This window comes from Prosopis cineraria, unplaced genomic scaffold (genome assembly GCF_029017545.1).
Source record: "Prosopis cineraria cultivar Desert tree isolate PC_DT_omini unplaced genomic scaffold, ASM2901754v1 PC6, whole genome shotgun sequence".
Lineage (NCBI taxonomy): Eukaryota > Viridiplantae > Streptophyta > Magnoliopsida > Fabales > Fabaceae > Prosopis > Prosopis cineraria.
In genome coordinates, this window is record NW_026555337.1 from 11,870,683 (window position 1) to 11,896,760 (window position 26,078).

A 26,078-nucleotide genomic window follows, 5' to 3' on the forward strand; every position below is an offset into this window, starting at 1 on the left:
AAATATTATGTGAGCCAGAGTTTATTACTCTGAAGTTGGCTAATAATGAGGCTGAGTAGTTGAGAAACTTTTCAGTGAATATTCTACTATGAGTAAAACCGACACAAGCTATGTTGATGATTTGTGATCGCTAAATGACAATAGTCATTGTAAAGAGAATAATGGCATATATAGATATCATTTGAGATATAATTAAGCTTGCTAAAAGAGGAAGTTATCTCAATTGATTATGTGAAATCAGATATAAATCTGACGGATCCGTTAACTAGCCCTTGAGGATGATTTTAATTATTAAAATATTGAGGGGAATGGGACTTAAGCCTATTTGAAATTAACAGTAATGGCAACCCAACCTTTGTGATTGGAGATCGCATGAAGAAGGTTTAATAGGTGAGAACAAGTCACTTATTAGTTCTGCTAGCACTAAATTTTTTATCTCTTCTTATGATTTGAGAAAGTGCTAGAATATATTGATTGGAGGTTGAACGAAAGTTCTTAATGTTTTTCATAATCCTTATGGATGGTGTATTCATTACAGATACACTTGATGAAAACACCTATACAAATGTGGAGTGGGGCTACTCCTATAAGTTCATGGCAAAATCTCTAGAGCATTTGTTGAAACTAGGCATGCGTATGGTCGATAATGTGCAAAATCATTGTTAACAGCAGAGACTATGAGGGTATAATCTGGTTAATAAGACCTCTAGTACATACTCAAAATCTGTTGGTTCAATAGCGAAGTTACACTGATTTTTTTGTGTACTAAGTTTTATTAGTCTAGGTCTGGTTCAAGTTGAAAGACAACATATTCAAAGTGATTATCTTCTATATTAATAGCTCAGATGATAGAGATCTTTTTGACATATATGGGGGATTGTGTGAGTCTGTCAAAAGGAAAAGTCCCATAGTACCTACATGAGTAAAACTCCTAGTGTAGAAAGGAATGAAAGTGGGCTAGAAATGGGCATGGAGGAAAAGTCAACTCATGTGTATATGATAGGCTGACAGAGGGCAGTCACAGTTGAAAACAGCTGATTCCCCCTATGCGTGAGTTAAAGAGGCACTGGTTTTATTTATTTATTTATTTCTTTTCAGAGTTTGGAAACTATTTTGCAAAGTTACACAATTATTTGTATGAAATAGCTTTCCAAATTTTCTTTTTCCTTTTCAAATATGTAGGGGATTGTTGGATATTTTAAAAATATATATTGGTATTTCAAAAGGAATAAATATTTTTATTAATAATATTAAACACTATTTAAGGCTATTAAATAGAAAATTAATTACTTTAATTGTCTTTAAATGTAATGTTTAGAAACCGCCAGAATGAATTAGTGTAATGAGCCATAATGTTCATGAAACTAGTAATCAAATCATGCTTTCAGACTGTCTAAAGGTTGTCTAATCTTGTCTATACCAAGGAGTGTTGTGAGTCAAATTCTAGGCTCTTCAATTTTTAAGCCAATTCTTTCATACACCTCTATACTATGTTGTGCTGCCTGAGTATTATTTTGCTAGTCTTTGTTGTTCTATGTCCTTGTTTATTTTACAGGATGAGTTTGTTTAATCTTGGAGAGTTGTCGCTTGATCAACTGGTGTGGCAGAATAGCTCTTAAGGACAGTATCCTCTGGCATAACTTAGACTATAGTTTTACCCATCAGTGCCATCATGTCTCACTTTGTTACTTTTGAACATAGGTGAAGGGAGTACGAGAAGGCCAGGAAAGGAAGAAAGGAAAGAGTAGCTTCATTTGGTAGTGGTATGACTACCGTATGTATGAATGAATGTTTAAAGTTGAGTATAGAGTTTAAATTGCTAACTATGATGCATAAGTAAATGTGTATATGAATTATGTTATGAATCTTGCTTGTATATGTATATGATGTTGCATCTTATTGAGGGTGCCCTAGTGAGAGGGTACATGGGTAGCCTTAGATGCTAAACAAGCAAGTATATAATGTCGTGTAACTTGTTCCACTTGTGTATGTGTTGAATTTGAATTGATGTGATGAATGTGTATTGATTATGAATTGTGATTTTGCATAAGAACTTGACATAAATGGTAAGGCAGAACCCCATTTGAAAGAGTCAAGTATGTTATGATTCCTAACTATATGATGAGACGAAACCCCAAATATAAGAGTCAGAGGGTTGAAAGTAGAACAAGTCTAATTATATGTTTGTGCATATAAATTGCATGTGAATTCCTCATATAAGTCCATAATTGTATAATGTGGCATTGAGAAGTCAAAATGGGCAACTGATATGATATTTTTTATATAAAGTGTCAATCAAGTGTATATGGTCCTTTTCGACTTGGTTCAAGGCCTAAAGTAGTCTAATAGAATAAAAAATGAGAATTGAGCGCTTAGGGTGCAAGTTTTTGAAAGAAAAGTGACTTTTTACACCTGGGTGTCCAATTTTAGACTGGATTGTTAGATCGAGTCCAAACTTATTCCATTGGCTAGTACATGTCATCAGTTTTGTGTGGGCGTTTGAATCACTCTAATCGGATGTCGGATGTGGAAATGGAGCAGGGCAAAAGCTCACCTTCTGAGTTGTCATATGACTATTGTCATATGCGCTACGGTGCATGCCATAGACAGAAATGGAGCATGTCGCTTTGTACCACATGCCGCGGCTCATGGCCCATTTTTAGGGTTAAAAATGTTATGTCTTTTTAAATCGTTTAACTGTGTTTGCACTTCCACTAGCCCTCTTGTTTGAATATATGTTTTGAGAAGTTGGGTCCCGTAATTTGAAAACAAATAAAGGACTATTACTCTGATATTATTATTTTTGTGTTGGTTGATTGTGTGATGGGAATGGTAAAGTTCAGATTGAGTCAGGACTTTACAAAACTCATTGTGAATTAGCGATATAGCCTCAGTAGAATCAGAGTCAACCCAACAGATGTTTAGTCATTCCAAAACACCGATAAGTTTAGCCGCCGTACTTGGATAAGATTCAAGATATTTAGAGAAGCCTTTAATTCATTTGCCTAATTTGTCTTGGATGAGTTCGCCATAAGAAGTTGCACTATGGATGTTGACAGAGCCATTTATATCCAACCTAACCCATTCTTCCTTGAAGGGAACCATTTAGCTTTAGTTTTATTGCCCTTTTGGGTCAAAAAGTAGAGGTGGGGATTTCGTTGCCGCTTTTCTTTTAGGAGGTGCAATTTGTGAACCCTAGCTTGTGTCTTTGCTCCCCAGGTGAAGGGTTTTGTTCCTCAAAGAGTTAATTTATTAATGCTTGATAGTTAACATGCCTTGATAGATTACGGGATGAAATGCAATGTATTATGACTTATGAGGGCTGCATAAAAGGTTGGGTAATGCTAGACTTTGGCTTAACCTGAAGTTCAGTCTCTTTTATGGAAAAGACCGGTTAGGTAACTTATAGTCTAATTTAGTTCAGTTGTAACATAAAGATTAATAGGATTGGACTTGGTCCATAAGATTAAGAGATTGATCCTGGTAGTAAAGTACTCACTTAGTTTTTTTTCCTTTTTTCTTCTATAAGGAGTAATAATTCATTTTATCCTAAAAAACTCAATTAAGATAATAAAAATACTTATAATCATAAAAAATTCATAGTAATGTCCAACAATAACAACAATAAAAAACTATTTCAATTACAACCTAAATGATTCAAATTCATAACTTCAACAACAACAACATTCAACAAACTAAATTAAAATTAAAATTATATTAAATAGAACAATAATTTGACAGCGACATGTCAAATCTACATTACAATAATAATTTGACAACAAACTAAATTAAAATTATATTGAATAGAAAGGTAAAATATAAATGAAGGAAACGTTGCATTCAGACTTCAAACTACTCAAAATATATTAAAAATAATTAAAATTATATTAAAATAATTTCATAAGGTTGGATCGGACTAAGTGGTCTAAAAGCTTGGTCTCTTGTTCGGTCTAATTTAAAAAGTTAATATGATCCTTTTGATTTTTAAGTTAGATTGAATTAGACAAGATAACTAGAATTTTGTACAGCCCACTATTATCATTAAACTTTATTGTCTGTCTGTCTATATATATATATATATATATATGCGTGTACAAATAATATAAATTATGTAGCAAGTAAACGTTTCTAATAAGAGCAGTGTGGATAGTCTTTGGCTTTATGAAAAGGATGGGACCCACGTTCTACTTGTTAAAATTTAAAAAGAGATGTGAAATCAGTTAGAGAGAGAGAAACACGAAAGGATGGGCTGGTTAACCACATGGATTCTTTATCTGAAAAAAACAGAGGGGGGCTTGAAATGCAGTATATTATCATTGAACTTTATTGTCTTCTTTGTCTATCTATAAATAATATTCTCTCCGTCTTAGATTATATTATCTTTATTTAAAAATATAAAATATTTTTAATTGAATCTCACCTCCTAATAAAATAATTATTTATTTTTAAACTAATCTTATCTTTTCATATTTATCCTTATTAAATACCCTATAATAAACATAAAGTCATTATCAATCGAGTCACTTAAAAAAAAAGACAATCATTACACCTCAAAAGATTAAAAATACTTTATATTTTTGAACAACCAACTCCTCAAAAAATGTCTTACATTTTTGAACGGAGGGAGTAAAATATTTTTAAATAAAATTTTATATATTAATAAAACTCATTAAATACACTTTATAACCTTACATTTTCAAGATAAAAATATAAACTTTTAAAAATATTATTTATTTAATACTTCATTGATAAAAAAATATTGAAGAGATAGAATATATAGGAAGGATAATATTAAAAAATTATTATTAATGAAACCTTATTTTTATCAAAGCCTTTTATATTTTGGGATGATAAATTTTTTCTATGAAACATTATTTTTATCAAAGTCTTTTATATTTTGGGATGATAAATTTTTTTAAAAGTATCTTATAATTTGAAATAGAGTAAGTATAAATTATACAGGAAGTAAATGCTATTCATAAGTAATGAGTTCTGGGATCTAGTTTCAGTGCTCAGCACCAAACACTGTGTTTTGTAGTGTTATTTGTTTTTCTTTTCTTTTTTTAAATCACAAAATTATTATTATAATAATAAATTAATATTATAAAATTATTATTGTAATATTTATTAAATAAATAAATTTACCTTGTTAAAATTTGACTTGAACTGTTTAGATAAAAAATTTGGTTTAAATATTTTGGAATTGTACTGAAAAAATTACAAAAAAATGACTTGAAGATTTTAAAATAGAAGTTGGGTCTAACAAAATGAGCTAGTTTTTTACAATGTAACAAAATAATATTTAAATTTTTGTTAAAAAATACTTATATTTAATATCTGATCATGTCTTGAATGATAATACCTCTCATAGATGGATAACTATGCAAACTCAATAAAATAAAAAATATTTTATGAAATATATTTAGTTATAATTCTAATTTTTTTATTGCAATTCTAAATTGTTCAAATTAAAATTATATATGAATTGTTTAGGTCAAATTTTAACAAGTTAAATTTATTTATTTATTAAATATTAAAATAATAATTTTATAATATTTATTTATTATTATAATAATAATTTTTGATTTAAAAAAAGAAAAAGATAACACTACAAAATGCTATGCTTTGATGATGAGCACCGAAACTAAATCCATGAGTTGTGTGGCTTGTCTTAGACTTTGTGCAAAAGAAAGAGTGAAAGAGAGAGAGTTAAGTTAACCATGTAGATTCTTTATCTAATCAAAAAACATTATGATATCCCATCCTCCATAATGAATGAAGATAAAATATCTCACTTTTTATTGATATTTTTCAATTAAAACCAAAAGTTAAAATTATAAGTTACATGAAAGTTTATCTGATTAAATATTTTTATATTTTAAATAATTAACTACCATTTGATTAACTTTTATTTTCGAAATATAAAAATAACAATTAATCTAAAAAAATTAAGTAGTTACTTACTCCCTCTCTTTAAAAATAAGGTTTTTTTTTTTTGGAGATTGGGTGTTAAAAGTCTAAGACATTTTTAGTTTTTCAATGTATAATTAATGAGTGTTTTTCTCTCAAAAATATCCTTAATAAATAAACTACTCAACCCTTCACATTTAAGTAAGACACCTTATTAAATAATGGTAGATGTAAAAAGATGGTATTTGTTTGAAGATAATTAACTAACTTATTGAGATATAATTGGGTTAAAAATATTTTATATTTTTTAATGGAAGAGTATTAGTTATAAATAATAAGTTATTTGTTTTATTTTACATGAAAAGTAATAGACAAATTTTAAATTCTAACAAATTATCCAGTTAATATAAATAGCTTTCAAAACTTATTGCCATACTTCTCTGGTTCTATTTATAATGGAGAGAGAGAAGAAAAAATTTGGTCCTATTTATAAGGCAATTGCTAATTTTCAATGTTGCTTTTTATATTTGTGCCTTTATTAAACGTTTTGAATAAAAATATCAGTAATGAGATTTAAGAATATTTATTAGGAGTAAATGTGAAAACTTGTTAAATTTTAAAACAAAATTAATGAGGTTTAATTTTTTTTAATTTTATATAAAATATGTTGAAAGTGACTTATAAATAAAATTAAAAAGATTATTTTTTTTTAGCTTTCTCCCCCCTCCCCAACAAAATCTAGTGTTTATGTGTTGAGACAAGTTGGTCATTGTCTGGCAATATGTTCTTAGAACTGACCTTGCTCCATTAGGAGAGGGTAGTAATTTTTGAAGTTGGCTATTGGCTATTATATTAATTCTTATACGTATGCTCAGGGGTTGGGTATATGTCTAGATTTTCCCCACTCTTTGATTTTTTTTTTCTTCCATTTTTTCTTTTTTGTATTTTTCTCCCATTTCAAGTGCTTTGCCTTCCTTCCCCACCCCCCCCCCCACCAAATTAAAATCCTGATTATGTGCTTTATGAGATAGACGATCTAATTTTGGTTAGATGATGGATGAGGGTGAGATAATCCTTTTAGATTGATGATAGCAATTAGGAGTATTCAATTTATACCCATTTCGATTAGCCCGGCTCCATCCTGATTATGTTGGAATGAGTTTTGTCCCAACCCCAAAACAATCAGGCCTTAGTGGGATGGGATAAAAAAAGAATTCAGGATGGGACAAGAAATATGATTGCCTTCAGGACCTCCCATCCTATCTAGAGCCTTCAGGACCTCCCATCCTATCTAGAATATTATATATATGTATATATATATATATATATTATTTTTATTTTTTTAAATATATATTAATATAATTTATACTCATATTAATTATATCAATTACAATTTCAATGCATGCAATTCTTATTTAAATTTAAAATATTTTATATTGGTAATTTTAATGATACGAACTTATAGAGTAAGCAGTATAGGGTAATATCTTTTTTTATAATATATTGATCATTTTAAACTAATTTATTCTTATATCTATCTATTTAATAACTTTTGTTTATATCGTATTCATTGCTTTTCTCATATCTTAATTAAAGAAGAAGAATAATGACTTGATATTTCACCTAGCCTGTCTGTTGTTGTTGTTCTTATATCATAGAGATAACTTGTAATTACTATCATAATGTGTTATATATCTATAGTTGTGATTGATGTAATTTAATAATTGACTTTAAATTGTTATGATTTATATACTCATGTTATTTTAATTTTAAACTTAATAAATTATGTAATTAAAATTTTAATAAATGTTATTATTTAAGCTTTTTTTTCACATTGTCTAATTTATCAGGACGACAGGACATCCTGATCTAGTTTTGATATCGTCTTGATTTCTAATGGGACAAAATAATTTTCAAGATAGAACATAACACAGGATTAAAATTTAATCTCAATCTTTTTCCAGAATGGATCGGGGTGCACAAGATACAGGACAAAGGTGTCCCGACCTCATCTTGTCATGTGAACACTCCTAATGGCGATATCATAGGTTTGGTGAGTTACACTACTTGGTTTGTCATCAAGGGACCTCAAGTGTTAAATTGAATGTTTACTTCCATTTCTATTTTTCTCCAATGGACATCAAAGGTCTAAATTTCAGTCTGAGACGGTCGAGTTTGACAGAACCTGTGTAGAATTTAAATGTTTCTTTCTTTCTTTCTTTCTTTTTTGAACAAAAAGTTTTCTGATATAAAACGTAAATATTTGTTAGTTTTCTAATTTAAGACTTGGTTTTGAGGGGGATTATGATAAGTAAATTATATTTTATTATTTTGTTACTTATGAATAATGTTACTTGTTTCAAATTTTATGTTTTATGTTGGCGAGCGCTTGATAAACTGAAACGTGGATGATTTTGTTTAGATGGTTTGGGCTTTTCAAATGGATAGTTTATGTTGATTTTTCTGTTCGAAAAATGAAAAAAAAAGTGAAAAGTCTTTATCCAGTGTTTTGTCCTCTTACGGATATTCTTTTTTTGCTTTTTTTTTTGTTTTATTATCTAGATCTATCTCCGTCTTTTCTATCTTTTGTTTTGTTGGATACTCATTTTGTCGGGGGGGGGAAAATTTCTTTTTTTCTTTTCTTCTTTTTTTAATGAGAAAGTGTTACAAGATTCAAAAGGAATAATGCAACCCTTCTTGTTTAAAAAAAAAAAAAAAACTTGCCAAAACTAGCGTGGCCTCGAGTGATTTCAGTAGTTCCGTTTCGATGTCTAATATGGGCCTGGAGCACAAAAAAGTCCATAAGTTTATACTCTTCACATGTAACTCAGAAAGAAAAAAGAAATACTAAAACAAGCGAGGACGAAGCCAAAAAAATTTATTTGGATGGTCGAAATGATAAAATATATATTTCTTTTAATTTTATTTATAAGTTATTTTAATAATTTTATTAAAATCAAGAAAAATTTTAAATTTTATTAATTCTGTCTTAAAATTTAATAAGTTTTTAATTTTATCCCTATTAAATATATACTCTAAAAATAAAATACTCTAACATTTAATGATCTCTCTAACATTAAATAGGAACAAAAGAGTAAAGATAGATATAATAATCATTGAGATGCCCTATAAATAAGATCAAAATAACTTTTATCTTTCTGTCTTCTAAATAGGACTAGAGTAGTATGATAATAAAAAAAATTAAATCTATATATATTACTAACATAAAATAAATATTTCAACTTATATATTTATATTCAATTTTACATATATATAACAAAAATAAATATATATCATTTTTTAATTTTTTTCATTAATTTTTTATGGTATAAAAATAATTAATTATCATATTTATGAGAAATTTTTTTATAATTTTCTTCTCAATATAAACTATCATTAAATTGATGAATATTTCATCTTTTTCATAAGTATTGCATAATTTAAACACATCATTGAGATCTAAAGTTTCATTCCATATAAAAAATTCTATTACTTACTTATTGAATTTACTATTTAATTCTTTCAATTGATATATTTTTCATTTAATATATTTTTGAAATTTTGTTGCAATGCTTTATAAAGTTATTAGTAATAATTCTCATAATTTCTTTATCAAATATGAAATAAAAATAAAATTAAATGATATTAATACTTTAAGAGTAATAATTGGACTATATGTGCATAAAAGATTACTATAGAATTGAAATGAGAATTTCATCTAGTATCGTAAAACTTTTATAATATGCTAACTTAGAGAGGCAAAAAATTTATAACCCTTATATTTTACTTAAAAATTAAAAAAAATTAAGAGGCCGTGATCCTACCAATCTCCCTATCTCCATTATTGGAGACAGTTATTACACTCTTCATATGTAATTCTTTTTTTTTAATCTGTTTTATATTAGTCTATGACTCGTGAATTGTGTACTTTTTTAGGTCATAAAAATAAGTTAAATAAGTCAAAGTTAGAATTCTCAACAAAAGGTTTTATTTCTCTTTAGGACCACATAAATTTTAAAATGTCAATCATATGATTCGTATCAAATATATTGATAAAATTTAAAAATTTAAAAAATGAATAGACAAAAATTCTAAAAATAGGAGTAAGATCCCTCTTATTGTTTTCAGGGAAATAAATACACACGCGCGTGAAAATCAAACATCAATCACATCTTGATAATAACTTTGATACAATCTGGCTGTTTCAAGAGATCAAAAGCTTTGTTTATCTCTATCAACAGGACTTCATAAGTCATAAGCTCATCGAGAGGGAAATCCTGTAAAAGTAAGACAAAAATAATTTATAGTTTAGTTGGTGATGTTGAAAATTGAAAGTGAAACTACAATAAAAAGTATATATGATCTGCCAATTTTTGTAGAGATTTTTTTTTTTACCTTGTTTTGGCATTTGGCAGCCACAATAGAAAGGTCAGATTTGGATTTCAAGCCTCCAAAAATTGAACCCTTCAAAGTTCTTCCAAGAAGAAGACCCAACCAGTTGACTTGCACACATTCTTCTATTCCTGCACCAATTGCTATTGCCTTTCCTCTCCCCTGATAGAGAGGGGGAGAGAGAGAGGGAGGGAATTATTAATGCAATTTAAAATTACACAAAAGGAGTATTGAGTTTGTAAGACATATCTGAAGTTTTTATAAAAAATAAGTAGAACTAAATTTGTTATATCTAAATATCTAATAATGTGAATCCATGAATGTTAAAAATGTCTTTGCAAAAATTATTCCTATGATTAGACCTCAGAATGCTCAAATCTAACCTAACTAGATAATCATATCAAAACATAAACAATTTAGATATTAAACTCATATATTACACAAGTGAGCTGTGCACAATGTGCAATTTATCAATAATATGATTTTTTTAAATAAATTATATATATATATATATATATTTGATTGATATAGATGATTGATGATTGACATTGACTATATATTAGGTAATGTAAGTTTACCACTTTTGTTGATTCTACGGCTTGAGTGAGCAGAGGGGCAAAACCAGTGCACTCAATGGCATAATCCACACCAAGTCCACTAGTGACGTCCTTCACTAATAGAGAAGAAGGCTTATCAGAATGGTCATTAGGATTTATGAAGTCGGTCATCCCAAAAGCTTCTCCTTTTTCTTTCTTCTTCTCATTTATGTCAATCCCAATTATCTTAGTTGCTCCCATCATCTTGGCACCACTTATAGCTGCATTACAAGTTATTTAAGTACCCATTAAACAACATACTTCATCATGTTCAAATACACTTCGAACTTATGATTTCTTGTTTTGCCAGAAGACACATACCCCTAATCCAACAGCTCCGAGGCCAAAAACAGCCACAGTCGATCCGCTTTGAACTTGGCTGTCTTCCAAGAAGCGCCAAAACTAGTAGAAAAATCCACAAGAGATGAAGCTAGCATGAGCCAAATCAAAACTTGGATCGACTTTCATCAGGTAGTTTGCATCACTAACCATGTACTCACACCATGTTGAGCAGGTAAACAAATGGTATGCCTTTTGGCCTCTAATTGAAATCCTTGATGTGTCATCAGGCATTAATCCACTCACCCTCAGAGGATATCTCATGCACATGTTTGATTCCCCTGAAGCACAATTCTCACATTCTCCACACTCCCAATGTATATTGGAATCACTACATCTCCTACTTCAAGATTTGTCACTTTCTCTCCTATACTCTCCACAACACTGCATTTCATGCATGAAAGTGAAAAAATTTCAAGGGTTAGATTAGATATATATGTAAGTTATTGGTGATGATTCTATACTTAGAATAATGGGGTGGATTGTAACTAAAGCTTACCCTACTCCTTCATGTCCAAGTGCTAGAGGAAAAGAGGGCTGCAACATCAATTTCAGTTAGTGAAAATTGATTGGTTTCTAAGTCTGGTTGAATTAATAAAGTGTGTACAGAAATTAATTAAATAGGATCTTACATAAGGATAACCTCGAGCTCTCAAGATGTCTGTGTGGCAGATACTTGCACAGAGCATCTTAACACGAGCTTCAGAAGCTTTAGGAGGGTCTACTTGTATCTCTTCTAGTTTCACACTCTCTCCTATTCCCCAGCATATTGCTCCTGAAATTTCACCATTCAATAAGCAAAATGTAATGCATCATCTCAAGAGATTTAATTGATTCACTCACTGTGACAAGATTCATTACTCAAAAAAAAAAAAAACTTTTAGCAGTTAAAATTGACATTTTGCATTAAAAGTGACTTTTTACATTAGTTATAAAACTGGTGGAGAAAGTGACAATTTAACAAATACAAAATGTTATAAAAAGTTACCAAAAAATAAAAAAATCAATCTTGATAACCAGCCATAGACTTGGAGTATTGAAGTACATCACTATGAAAATATATATAATTAGCAATTCATAAGAGCTTCCTCTAACTAGATGGTGATACAGAAAGAAAAATCATAAGCAATTCGATGTCCTCAACAATTTAGATAACATGAAACAAGAACAACGAAGTTTCAACTGAAGGAATTTTAATTAAAGTTTGATATGATCATACCTTTGCAAGTTATAACTTGGAAGCTCCCTGACATTGTATTCAACTTCTCTCTGTGCTGCTCCAGGCAACTGCGAGAGGCTTTGGCTTGTGAAATTTGCAATGATGGGAACAGGTCTTATATATAATAATAATAATAATAATAATAATAATATATATTGCATTCTATAATAATTGAATATAATAAAAAAATATGGAAAATTATTGGTAAATTTAATACAAGTACTCAATCTCTGGAGAACGTTAGGTGGCTCCTCGTGCATAACAGTGTCCGGAATGGGGGCTAGTGTTGATGGAACCCCTGACATGATAAGACAATGTGCATGTGAGGGTGAGATAAGTTTCCGTATTTGTCACGTTAATAAAAATAATGAACACCATAATATTTATCATGGAAATAAGATATGAACTATTTAAAATTAATTTTAATAATTTTGATAATTTAAATTTAAAATTTATAAATTTTATATAAAATATTTTTTGACAGAGTGATAGTTAGAATATTATTTTTATTTTAAATTCTGTATATTTATTAAAAATTAAAAATAAAATTATACTAAATATAGACAGTCAAGTTTTAATTTGGACTATGCAGATTGGCGCCACGAAGCTGGTCCCATGCACATGGATGCTAGTTTTTATATTTCTTTTTTATATATTTAAAAATTCTATTTTTTTTAACCTTCGAAAAACGTCTATGAATTGAACTTTATATATTCTGTATTTGAAAATTCAATAAATGAATCAATGAGTGGATTTGAAGTAATATATTATATACTCCTGTCTGGAATATTTTGTGTTAAATATAATTTTCTTTAATTTATTAATACAAGATTCATATTTTTCGGCTATTGTATATGGATCCCATTCATGGTTTCTTAGCCGTCCTGGTTCGAATTGGCAAATATAATTGTATTAGTTAGTATAGAATGGTCAGGAGACAAAATAAAATCTGAGATCAAAGTTCTGGATATATTTTTATGAGTAAACAAAAAAAGATTATGTCACAAAAAGCAGCACGCTATCGCCAGAATTTATATATATAGTCAATGTTCAGAGTTGTACGAATGAATAAACAATAGATATCATGTCGCGGAAATCAATTTGTATCTACAATTTGTTTTTTTTGATAAATATAATTTTTAATTTATATACTTTACTTACATTTTATTTTTAATTTTTAGATTTTTTTAATATTTTAAATATTTTATTTTTATTATTTTAAATGTTTCTAAAACTCTTATACTTTAGTTATGAAAAAATAAAAAATAAAAAAAATAAAAAAAATAAGAATTAAAAATAAAATATGAATAAAATATAAAAATTAAAAGTTATGTTTACCTTTTTTTTATTCAATAAAAAAAAGAATGATAGTTAGATTCTAAATAAATTAATGATAATTACATCCTTCATAAAATTTTTTATAAAATAAATTATAAATATTAATTTAAATAATTAAAAATAAAAATTATATTACAATATAAGAGTAACATTTAATATTTAAATATTTATTTATAATTGAAAGTTTTAAATTTATAATAATTTAAATTGATATTTTAACTTATTTTTTATAAAAATTATTAAATTTTTTATTATTATTAATTTAATATTTTAAAATTTAACTGTCGTTCTCTTTAGACAGAATAAAAAAATATGGTGTGATGCACTGACTTTATATAAATTTTTTTCTGGTAAATTTATTCAGTTTATATGAGATTAGAGATGTGAGTGTAATGATGTCATCAACATGTGAAATAATCAAAATACCTTCGACCACCCATCCTTTGACCTCTATCATTGCGACGAACCACCAAATCACTGGCGTGGAGTGTCAGGGAACCATGAATAGCGGGGTACGGGTTCTTTCTGAGAACCCCAAACTGAAATGCGAAGGTGGGACCCACTGTTACTCTTGTTCTTAATTGCGCCAGCTGCTGGTGAGTTATGAAAAACGGAGATCTGAGGTTGAGGGAGTTTTTGAATCGAGCAAGTAACATAGATTTACTCACTTGATGAGTGTCTCTAATGTATATTATTTTAATTTTTTTTAATAAATTATTTTTTTATTAATATTAATGTAAAAAATTTATAAAAAAAAAAATGTATAAAATTTTAAATATGTTTATATATAACAAATTTAAAAAAGTGATGTCATTATATTTTTTCTCTTATAAAGTGTAATTTTAAAATTTTTTTTAAATATTATCCAAAAACTCACACTGTAATTTATAAAGAAGACCAAATAAATATTTTAAAATATGTCTTACAAATGAGACTAGAGGGAGTAATTATTAAATTTTGTTAGTATTTGAAAATTTTTTAAGATACACTTTCTTTTAAAAATTTAAAAAAATTCTTCAGATCAAAGTACTCAACATATTTTGTTAGTTTTAAAAATTTAAAATTTAATACTTTTTGAGTATTATCTATAAAAATTTCTCACAACCATTTGATTAATCAAACTGTTGTTGTTTATACCACATGATATACTCATTGTGTGGGTAAAATTAAGTCATTTATTGGATTTAGATCCAAAAATTTGAAGGTTAGAAAATAAGTAAGTCGTCCTATGCATTTTAGACTATTGAGCAAAAGAAAATACTGTCTTTATAGATAGTTCAAGCCTCTTTTTATAAGGTTTAAATAAGCTTGTCTTAAAAACTTAATTATATTATAATATTTCAATTTTTCAAAGCCATGCATGAAAAAAAAAAAAATAGGCTTAGACAAGTAGCCTACCAATTCATATTCCTAACTTCCAGTAGAGGGCGAGACTAAGAACTCTTGATATAACAGTAAAGACACAATAGGATATGCTAAAAAAGAAGCAAGATGAACCAGTAATTGTATACGTCCATCTCCATCTTGTAATGGATGCTCTCTATCAAATATCATGTTTAATATTCTTCAAGGGAAAAGGAGGTCATGAAGACATGTTTCAGGAAAATAAATTTGTGATATTGTTTGGGTTAAAATATAATTTTAAATACTTTCACTACAAATGATATTGTTTGGGTTAAAATATAATCTTGTACAAAATTTTGAATACTTTCATTATAACCCATTGTTTAGGCCCAAAATATAGCTTTTGGTCAAAGCTAATTAACTTAAACTTTTAGAAGAAATGTGATTAATAGAAAGAATTGGTGAGCGAGATATCACTTCAAAATAAAAGGAGAGAGTTCAAGGGGAAAAAAATGCAGCTAATACTCTAAAGTAGGTGGGGCTATGAAAAAAACTATCCCCTTCTGTTTATAAAAATTTCTCTAACTCCAATCAATTCAACACATCAATCAACATACACAAATTTTGGCATAAATACTTCCTTTTGCAACTTTAGATGTAATTTCCTTAGAATTATCACACATATATGAGAGAGCAGCAAGTTCCCTACACCCATTATAGCAACAACAACTGAAAGAATAGCCGCTCCGATGTTCTCCTTCTATTTTTCTATATTAATGTTTCTATAATTTTTTTTTTTTGAAACGGTAATGTAGCCTCACGTATGCCCCTATCCTGCAGTTCTCATACTTTGTTCCATCTCACCCACTTTACTTTTAAATACTTGCATTCTGAAAAGTTGTGACAAATGACTTCAGGAACTCACTATGTGATGTAAAGCAAGAAAGAGGGGAGAGGAATAGAAAGAAAAGGAGGAGGAGAGAAGAACAAAGAAGAAAGGAGAGGCAAAAACTCTAAAAAATTATCATTTAATAATACTTAAAAAGTAAAATATAAATAAAAATTTAGCTCTTCTTATAAAGCTCTAAAATAATAAAATAATAATAATTTAAATTTAAATCTCAAATCTTAAAACTAAACCTAATTGTAAAAATACTAATATTTCAAATAATAATAAAATAAATAATAAATTTTGATTTTAATGGATAAATTTGTTGTAGTTATTGTGTGTATGTCAAAAGAAGAAGTCTCATATACTCATGTGAAGAGAGCTCCTGGTGTATCTATGCTAAGAAATAAAAATGGACTAGTGAATGGGTTTAGAAGAGCAGTGGGCTTGTAAGTTAAAAAGGCACTAGGTTTTTATTAACTTTATTTGCAAAGGTTATTAAATTAATTTTTGTAAATGCTTTTTCTCAAAACTTGCTTTGCACATTTCAAGTCTAAATTCATTATCCTTGAATTTGTTGATATGCTTTAACTAGACATTATTTCCAATTAAAGCTTGAAATCAGTTTTGCAATTGTCTTCAAGTGGCAAATGTTCAAAATGCTGGAATCAATTATCTTCATTACAACAATATGTCATTATGTTTATGAAAATCTCAATTAAATCATGCTTTAAGGCTTAATCAAGACTGTTTCTATATATAGCCCGGGAAATATAGTGTATTTAAAGCTTAGCTCTCCTCTATGTGTTGTGCTAACTAAGTATTATGCTAGTCTTTGTTATTTTGTATCCTTACTTTTAGTAGGAAGAGTCTGTTTAATTCTAGGGAGTTGCCGCACAATCAACCTGGTGTGATGGGATAGTTCTTAAGAACAGTATTTTTGGCATAACTCAAACTATATTTTTATCTACTGGTGCCAACAAAATTCTTATTCAAATATTTCTAATAGATAATTCTAATATATTAAATAAATTATAATTATCTTAATTAATTACTATTTTATATTCCATTATTTTTTTCCTGTTTAAAGAACTCATTTCCTGATAAGTTAAAATTAATGCACAAATTAATTGGGAGGTACCATTTGAAGACACGTTCTGGTATGCTCCTGCATACCAAAAAAAACCACCACAAATAGATATAATGCAGCTACTGTATAAGAACTGCCCAAAAAATCGTATGTAAAATTTAAATACCAAAAATAGTAAGGCAAAAAAAAAAAAACAAAGAAAGGGAAATATATATGCGACAAGCCATCCTAATGGCTTGCCCGTATCTTGTCTCGTTTTAGTTTCTGTGGATATGAGATGTTATATGATTCATAATTTAGGATATGTTTGGATAACCTTCTAGTTTAGATTAAGGTGGTCCAAACTTAAGTTAGGATATTAAAAGCTCAATAAATATTGTTTGGATCAAAAAAAATTATAAATAGCACTGGAAGACAAACGCTCGTTTAACATGAAGCCATAAAAGATGGCTTTTGAAACACAGCGATGGGATTATAATAGAAGAGAAGAAAGAGAAAGTCATATAAATAATAGGGAGAATGATATTAAAATTCAACACAAAAAAATTAATTACTGTAAGGTCCAGTTGTCAATGCAATTTAGTTTAGTTGTCAATGGACTTTACAGTAATTAATTTTCTTGTCTGAGACCTAACTATAATTCTCTCTAAATATATTACACAGATTCCAACATATAGAATTAGAGTTTTTTTTAAGTTACATAATTGTACTAACCTAATTTTTTTACAATGTCATACAAGAAGCTCATTTTTTAATGTTAGGGTACTTTTTTTTCTTCCTTTTCATAAGTTTGTGAAACTAGACGTGAGTTTTATGCTTTATATTGAAATATTATAATTCATTTTTCATTTAAATTAGATGAGATTAATTCATTGGCAATATTATAATTTTTTTAAAGTTTATGTATAAATTTGAATTGAGAAAACTAATAGTCTAATTTATAATTTTGTAAATTATCATTTTATTCTAACTTCTAAAAGTTTAAGATTTTTTAATTTGTCAATTTATTTTATCTTTTAAAATTGAATATTTTATAATTTATAATAAGTATTTTAGACCTTGAGGCATTACACAAAAAACGTTCTAGATCTTGAACTTATAAGATGTGTAAAACATACTTTAAACTTCTAAATTCATAGCAAATAATATTTATTTATTTAATAGTAAAAATTTAAGATTTCATTTAAAAAAATTTAAATATTAAAGAATTTTAATTAATCAGTTAATTTAGGTTAAAATTCATTAATAAAATCATTAGTTTTTGCATCCATTGTTTGTAAAATTCTCTGATACTTAAACTTCTTTTTAAATAGGATCCTAAATTTTTACTATTAAATAAATAAATATTATTCAAACTAAAACTAAATCTTAGCTGAAAATTTAAGATTTTTTACTTATCAAACATAATTATGAATTTATTTTATCTTTTCATAGTTAAAAATTTAAGATTTTTTACTTATTAATTATAATTTTAAGTTTATTATTTTTACTTATTAATTATTCAAAAAATATATACAAAAAATTATATTTATTTTTGTCATTAAAAAGCTCAACTGGCTTTTGAATTAAATCATCTAAATAAATTTTAATTTATCTAACTAAGTTAAAAAAAAAATATCCAAACATAAATTATGTTATATTAACTGACTTTTTTTAACCTCAATTTGCTAATTAAGTTGAATTCTAACCTCAGTTATAAATTTTTTAATCTAAAAACATACTTAGATGACTGCTTTGGCCAGTGCTATTCCATTTTTTATTGCCAATCTCTATCCTTTGTAATTACGGTCGGGTTTATACTATAGTTCTACAGTGATTACAGCACCAGTAATTAAACCATTTCCTTAAAAAATCTATGCGGACCTGCAAGGGTAACTGCAGTGGTGTGGCTTATGCCCCCTAATCCTTATATTACGGTGTGTTTCTCTCTGTTTTTTGGTTTAAAAAATATTTGGCACTATCTTATTATCAGTATTTTTGTGTTTGCACTTTGAAAAGTAAAAGAAGTAGAGATGAAAAGAAAAAGTGTATACAATATTTTAAGATGTAGATCTTTTCTTTTAAGTTTAATTTGCCCCCATTTCAATATCCAGATGCAAATTGAATTGATGACAAATTTTCTTCAAGATTTTTGATAATGGGTTGCACTTTCAAAACTTAAATGAAGATAATAATAATTTTTATAAAGTGATAATTTATAAATACATATTCTTCAAAAAGACATCTATTCATTATCAAAATATTCTAATAAAATTTTTGAAAAATATAAAATTTATAATTGAAATAATGTGATTTTTTTTAAATAGCGCATGCGTGAAACTTATGATAAAATTAAATTTTAATTTACATTAATTGTAAAAAATAAGCATACAATCCATTGAATTTTTTTATTAATGTAAACAAAATAATAATTTTCAAAAATTAAACTAATTATAATTTCAATTTCCCTCAATTACCTTCCCATATATCTCTTAGCATTGAACATGGTGTAAAATATGGTTTTGGTTTGAAGGGAAGCACCATGGGCTCTTGAACATGGACTCTTTCAGAGTTGCCAACAAATGGGTTAGAGCTGGATTGAACATGCAAAGTGCAGATAGGAGAATCATTGATGCAGATAATGCTTTTATAGACTTTGAAATTAAGCATAGATTCAAAGATTCTTGAATAAGTAAACCTTTTGAATTGCTGCTAATTCATGGACAAGTAGGAGACAACATGGTGAATTGAAACATCTTAGTAGCTAGAGGAAAAAAAAGCAAAATTGATTTATGCAATAGCGGCAAATGACATAGGAGCAGCCTAATAGGATTGTGGGAGAACAATACAAGCATCGTGCTGCTAAGTAAAGCAATGGAGTGTTGGACTCTGGTATCCATTTCTATTTATTAATTTAGAATCGTTAGACCTAGTGTAATGGCTATAAATAATCATTCTATTAATCTCAAATTAATTTAGAAGAGAATTCAAGTTATTTCTATTCTATCTACTCTATATTATTTATTTATATTATATATTCTTTTTTATTTTATATTATTTTTATGTATTTTATTTATATATTAATATCAATAAAATTCAAATAATATTCAATATCAATATATTTTAAATAAATATATTCAAATTTGAAATTCTATTCATTTTTTAATTTTAGATTCATATTAACTACACTATCATATTAACTTTACTATATAAATATTATATAATTGTCTATATATAGATATATATTAACTATATTTAACTAAAATCACTAAAATTGAATCCACGTTTGACTTTTTTTAAACGAATCTCATAACCTACTATTTCATCAGCTCTTTCCAGACGTTGTGCCTTGTCAATTAATTTGCATGACATTGAGGAACTTTTTTTACTGTTTTCTTTTACTCCAATACATTTTTTCTATGTATAGTTGTTTTATCATTTGCATTAGTTAGAACTACGTCAAACAAAAGTTCCATTTTTTTCCATAGTTCTCAAGTCTTCTCTTTATTATAGGGGGAGTAGCTTGGCAGCTCACAAGGCTTAATATGATCCTGTCTTCGCAACATTTTTTAACAAAAAATTAGGTTTGATTTAATTAACTAGAAATTTATTAAAAATGAATTGTTATTTTTTGACCTTTTCTTCTCAGGTTTAAGAAGAAGGAGCGGGAATACATTATACTATCATAGTCAACTCTATTTAATTTTTTATATAAGTAAAAATTTCTATTTGTTAATGTTTTGAACTGTTTAATAGAAAATTAACCTCATTTTTTTTAAATTGGCTTTTTTAATTAAAATTCTTTAATGTTTTTGTTTTTGAAATGTAATATTTCTTTCCTAAATATAAAATTAATGACTATATATTTTCATATATTTTGAAGAGTTTTATTAGTTAATTGGGGAGTCATCTAGTATTTTTGGTTAATTATCTTTTGTTTAGTATTTATTTTGGTGTTAGTTAACTTGTCTTATAAATATTATATTTTGATTTCTTTCAGAGCAATTTTGATTGTTAATTTGAATCATTTTAATTTTAAAAAACTCTACAAAAGCTTGGAAGAAGAGGAGGAGAAAAAATATGATAATTTTAATGAAGAAATTAGACTTTAATGATCAGCTGCTACAGCAGCCGCTATAGTAGGTCAATATTATAAGGCAAATTTTGAATAAAAAACAGAGCCTGCTATAGCTGATTTTGCACCAAAATGTATAGTTTTAATTTTTTTTGTTTGATAAAAGAGGGAAATTAGAGTTTTTGAGGCAAGCTTTGTTTTTGACATTCTCTAAAGGACCATGGGCCATTTTTGGGAACTTGAAAAAATTTTGGAGCTTAGAAATAAGATAACTCATCACCATCTATATTTTTATTGAGTTTTCCTTTACCTTCCTCTTTCTTTCTCCTATGTATATAATTTTGACCCATTATTTTGCTGTTTTGGAACTATATTTAGCTATGTGCGGTTGAACCTTGATAATCTAGAGTCCTATGAACACATTTACTTTGGTTGTATCTTGATTTATTGATTATTTTGTGATTAATTAATGTTTGATGTTTTAATTCTAGTTTATCTCTTTGTTGCGTGATGATTGGCCACCATTAGGAGATAATCTGGAGGAATATAATGAACTTGGGAAAGAAATTTCTATTTGAACTATTGAAATTGAATGCTTAAGATTAACTATAGTTAATTTGTCTTTAGAACAGAAATATACCTAAAGGATCTAAGTGGTCAGAAGAAATTTGAATTTAATGCTTTTAATCTAATTTGACAAGAAATTGTTAGGTTAGAATTAGGTTGAATTTCGAGTAATTGGAAGATATTTAAGATTAATTGTAGTGTTCAGCCCTTAAAATTGAAATTAAGATCAATATAATTAGTAAGTTAAGTACAATGGAGCAAATGAGGGGTTAGAACTTTATGGTGTTTTCCTTATTGTTTTCTTAACTTTAGAGTATTTTAAAATCTTAATTACTTACTTTACATTTTTATTTTTTAATTGAATCATTTACCGCTATAAGTTGCTTACTTAACGTGAATGAAATTGAGAATTTAATGCCTACTTGCCATCTTACTTAATTATTTATGGGATCAACTTTGATTTATCATTAGCCACAATTATGACTTATACACTTGTGGTGTTTATTGATTTTTGTGTGCATGACAAATTTTAGAAAGAAATATTGTATATTGCATTTGAATTGACTCTTTCGATCTTGAGGATTGATTGAAAATCATTTATTATGATTTTTTTAACATCCTCCTTCTCTAATCTTGATTAACTCCAAATCTTAATTAATAAATAGATGAGATTAAGATAATTAACATAATACTAAGTTGCAAATAGGTGAAAAAATTAATGTCTCAAATTTTCAAAATTAAAACCATTCCCAATGATTTTTGCAAGAAACAAATCAAAGTTCACAAATTATACGAAAGCATGGGATCATTTCAAATATTGGTGCATCCATAAAAGAATAAAAAAAGAAAGTAATTTTGCAAAAATTAGGGCATGCAACGTGGTATGTTCGCCTCTGTGCCATACGCCACGACACATTACACGTATCATGACAACAAACTCTGCTATCCATTTCATAGCTTTTAGGACAACTTTTGATGTGCCTCATTCTTCCGTCTTACATCTAATTGATGCGAACTAGGTGTCTAAGGAAAGCTCTTTCCAAGCTCTAACTAATAGCTTTAGTCTTATAATCAAATCATTACGCAATCAAAATTTAGACACTTTTTTCAAAACTTGTACTTTTTTAAACTTTTTCTACAAAACTAAATGTCCAAATCATTCATCAAAAGCCAAAAGCCACTGACACCACTTAGACCATAAATAATACACTAAAACTAACTCGTGCAATACACCACACCATGTCAAACACTTATAATTCACAATTTTGCTACTCAATCTCTTAATCTCAAAGGGAAAGTTTAAGCATTTTTTTTCATCAAATAATTCAAAATCAACACATAATATGCTTAACTTTTACTTGCATTAGTTTTGTGGCCTTATTATAAATATCACATTTCATAAATTGACTCTGTAAGGCCCAAAATATACTTACAATTCAAAAAACACGTAATGCAAGTAAGAATCAAAATGAACTATTCATGGTTAGCAATTTTAATTGTCACATACACATAATGACTCAAAAATAAAGAGGCCTATTAAATATAATCGTAGTCCTAAGCCTCTAGTTGCTTTCCTCTATCCAATCCTCTTAAGCTATTTCCTGTAATATTGAAGGTAATAGGGTAAGTGTAACCATTTAGTAGTTAATGTTTAACTAACCTATACTAATACATGTCAATTAATTTTAAATGCAAGTGGTAAGTATAATCAATTTCTAAACCATCTAAAACATTCAAGAGCAAAAATTCACATTTCCAGGCATAATAGCACAATACTCATGAAATAATACTTTTTAACAGTTTTCATATAAAAGAGAGTTTGTCACACAATCCAATGACATATACTCAAAATGGATTAAGACTCAATTCATAATATTGATTATTAGGGTTACAATACAGATGACCATGTGCCCTTACTCATTATATGCGTGATCACACCTCCCTTATATCCTCCTTATTTCTCTGACATAAAACTGTGGGCTATAACATAATGAGATAGTCTATAATCTGGGACTTTCCTAGCCTAAACACTTATGAGGGGATCTCACTTGTGAAATATGGTTTTCCCTATTTTCTCACACTCTGAGGGGTCATACTTCCTAAACTAGCTTCCTTGCTAAACTAATGAATAGTTAGCTTGGTTTGAGTTTCTCGTTGAATTATTAGGACAATTTCTCGTTGAACAAGTGAGATAGTATAAATATAATCAATCTAGGCAAGCCATCAACTCGAATAGGAGCTTTACCACATGAACTTTATTCTCTACTCTTCTTCCTAAGCGAACTCTCGCCTTTCATGATCATGCAATGCATATATTATACGAAATTTTGAGGTATGCAATTACTTAATGTCAAGCATGCACAAACGCATCATCATACATAAATATCACATCAACAAATACAATTCAATCATTAAACTCCTCAACTTTACTTTTTATTGAACTCCACAATATATAAATCATTGAACTTCTTCAATTCACAAGCATTGTACCCCTATCACCATTCACAACATTGGACTCCAAATAAAACAAATCATTGAACTCCAATTTAATCATTTAACCTATAATTCACATCATGAAACTCTTAATTAAACAAGTCATTACACTCTATGTTTTCATAATTATCGTACCTCACTCATTGACAATCATTGAACTCTAAAATTTCAAAATCATTAAACTATACTAAATCACCACTTTAATAGTGGGCTGTTCAAACAAAATAAGTCACATTTGCATTTTAATCAAATCTCACACAAGTCAATTATCAAATATTGATTGATAAATTAATTAACACACAAAAATACAAGATGAAATTTTCTCAATTACCTTAAACTTTTGAGAGGTCAAAGGTTTCACCCCTCAATTATCAACTCCCAAAGCTTCTAAGAAACTAGAATGGTGTCAAAAGTAGTCACTCCATAAGTATTTACAATGCAATTCATCAATATTCACATTTGAGCTAATTTTTACTAATAATTTAACACTTCTTAATGCTCAAAATTCATTCTTGACTCATATAAAAGTACTTATAGGGTTTCTTAGCTTCCTTTAATTTTCATTAACATCATTGAGCTCTCTAATAGTCATTAATGGAAACACATTGTTGTAACTAACACATTAATGAGGAATTTTTGGACATTTAATGGTCCTCAACCACCAATCATCATAATTCCATAAATATTAAGTTTCATTAGTTCAATCTAGTTCTATTAACTCTATTTAAGTCAATGGGTTCAAACCCATAGCCTATATGGACTAAAAATCACCATTATTAACTAAACCATAACTTCTGCCATTAAGAAAATGGAAAGAAGAATTTAAGTAAAAAAGCTTACCCTTAATATTTATAAGCTCTAAAATACTCCTAAAAGTTGAGTTCTTCAAGCCTTAGCACTGCTCCCCCGCTGCTCTCTCGTATTTCTTTATTCTGCCTCTTTTTTCTGCTTCATTTTATGAACTTATGACAGTAGGAAAGTGACCATGCACTGTGATGAAAACACAATGCGCCGCAGCGCATGGCACAGAGAGCATCTCCTTAGCGTGTTGTGCACAAGCACCGCAGCAGTGCACATAAGCACCGCAGCGGCACAAGCCATGGCGTGTGATACAAAACCTTCCATTTTTAGAATTTCTTCCTCTTTACATTCCTGGGTGACCTGATTCTCCTTTTGACCCACGTATAGGGTTGAAATTGAAACTAAACATGCATGTTAAGCCTTTCTTGCCACACACCTCACTAATTTACTTAGTTAATCTAATTCAAGTTTAATTAATTCGGTTTAAAATCAAGAATGTTACAATTTCAAGCAAGAAAGTAGGCATACTTTATATAAAAAATTCACACCTCTCTTTATCTCTAAAGATAGGGTGTCCTAATCACCCAACGGCTATTCCATCCCTGTTGTCCATTAAGCCCATTGTAAACAATCCCTCTTTTTGCCAGATTATTGCTAATGTAATCATAAAAGGCTAATTTTTTATGAATTTTAGACTAAGTTTCTAATAAATTTTGATTTTTGGCTAGCCTAGCACCATATCTTTGATATATTTCTTGTAATTTCAAATCAACAGATTTATTGAATAACTCTTAAGTTGGGTAAACTAATCTAATAAATTTCTTTTATTATAAGAACAAGAACTTTGTTGTGTAATTTCATTCAATTCAAAAAGGGAAAACTCTTTTTCTTTGAATTAACATAGAATCAAATTAGAAAAATATCTATTTTGATCCTTTTTTGTTTTTTATTTATTAATTTGGATTGTATCTAATCCATTTTTTTAGACCAAAAGAAGAGTGACCTTCTAATGTCCTTTACTTAACTTTCATGTAGATGGGTTTTTG

The 26,078-nt window shown here is 28.0% G+C and overlaps 1 pseudogene; it reads right to left on the reverse strand.

The window, feature by feature from the left end:
* Nucleotides 1–9,941: 9,941 nt before the first annotated feature.
* On the reverse strand, nt 9,942–12,540 carry LOC129314594 (8-hydroxygeraniol oxidoreductase-like; annotated as a pseudogene).
* Nucleotides 12,541–26,078: the final 13,538 nt, after the last annotated feature.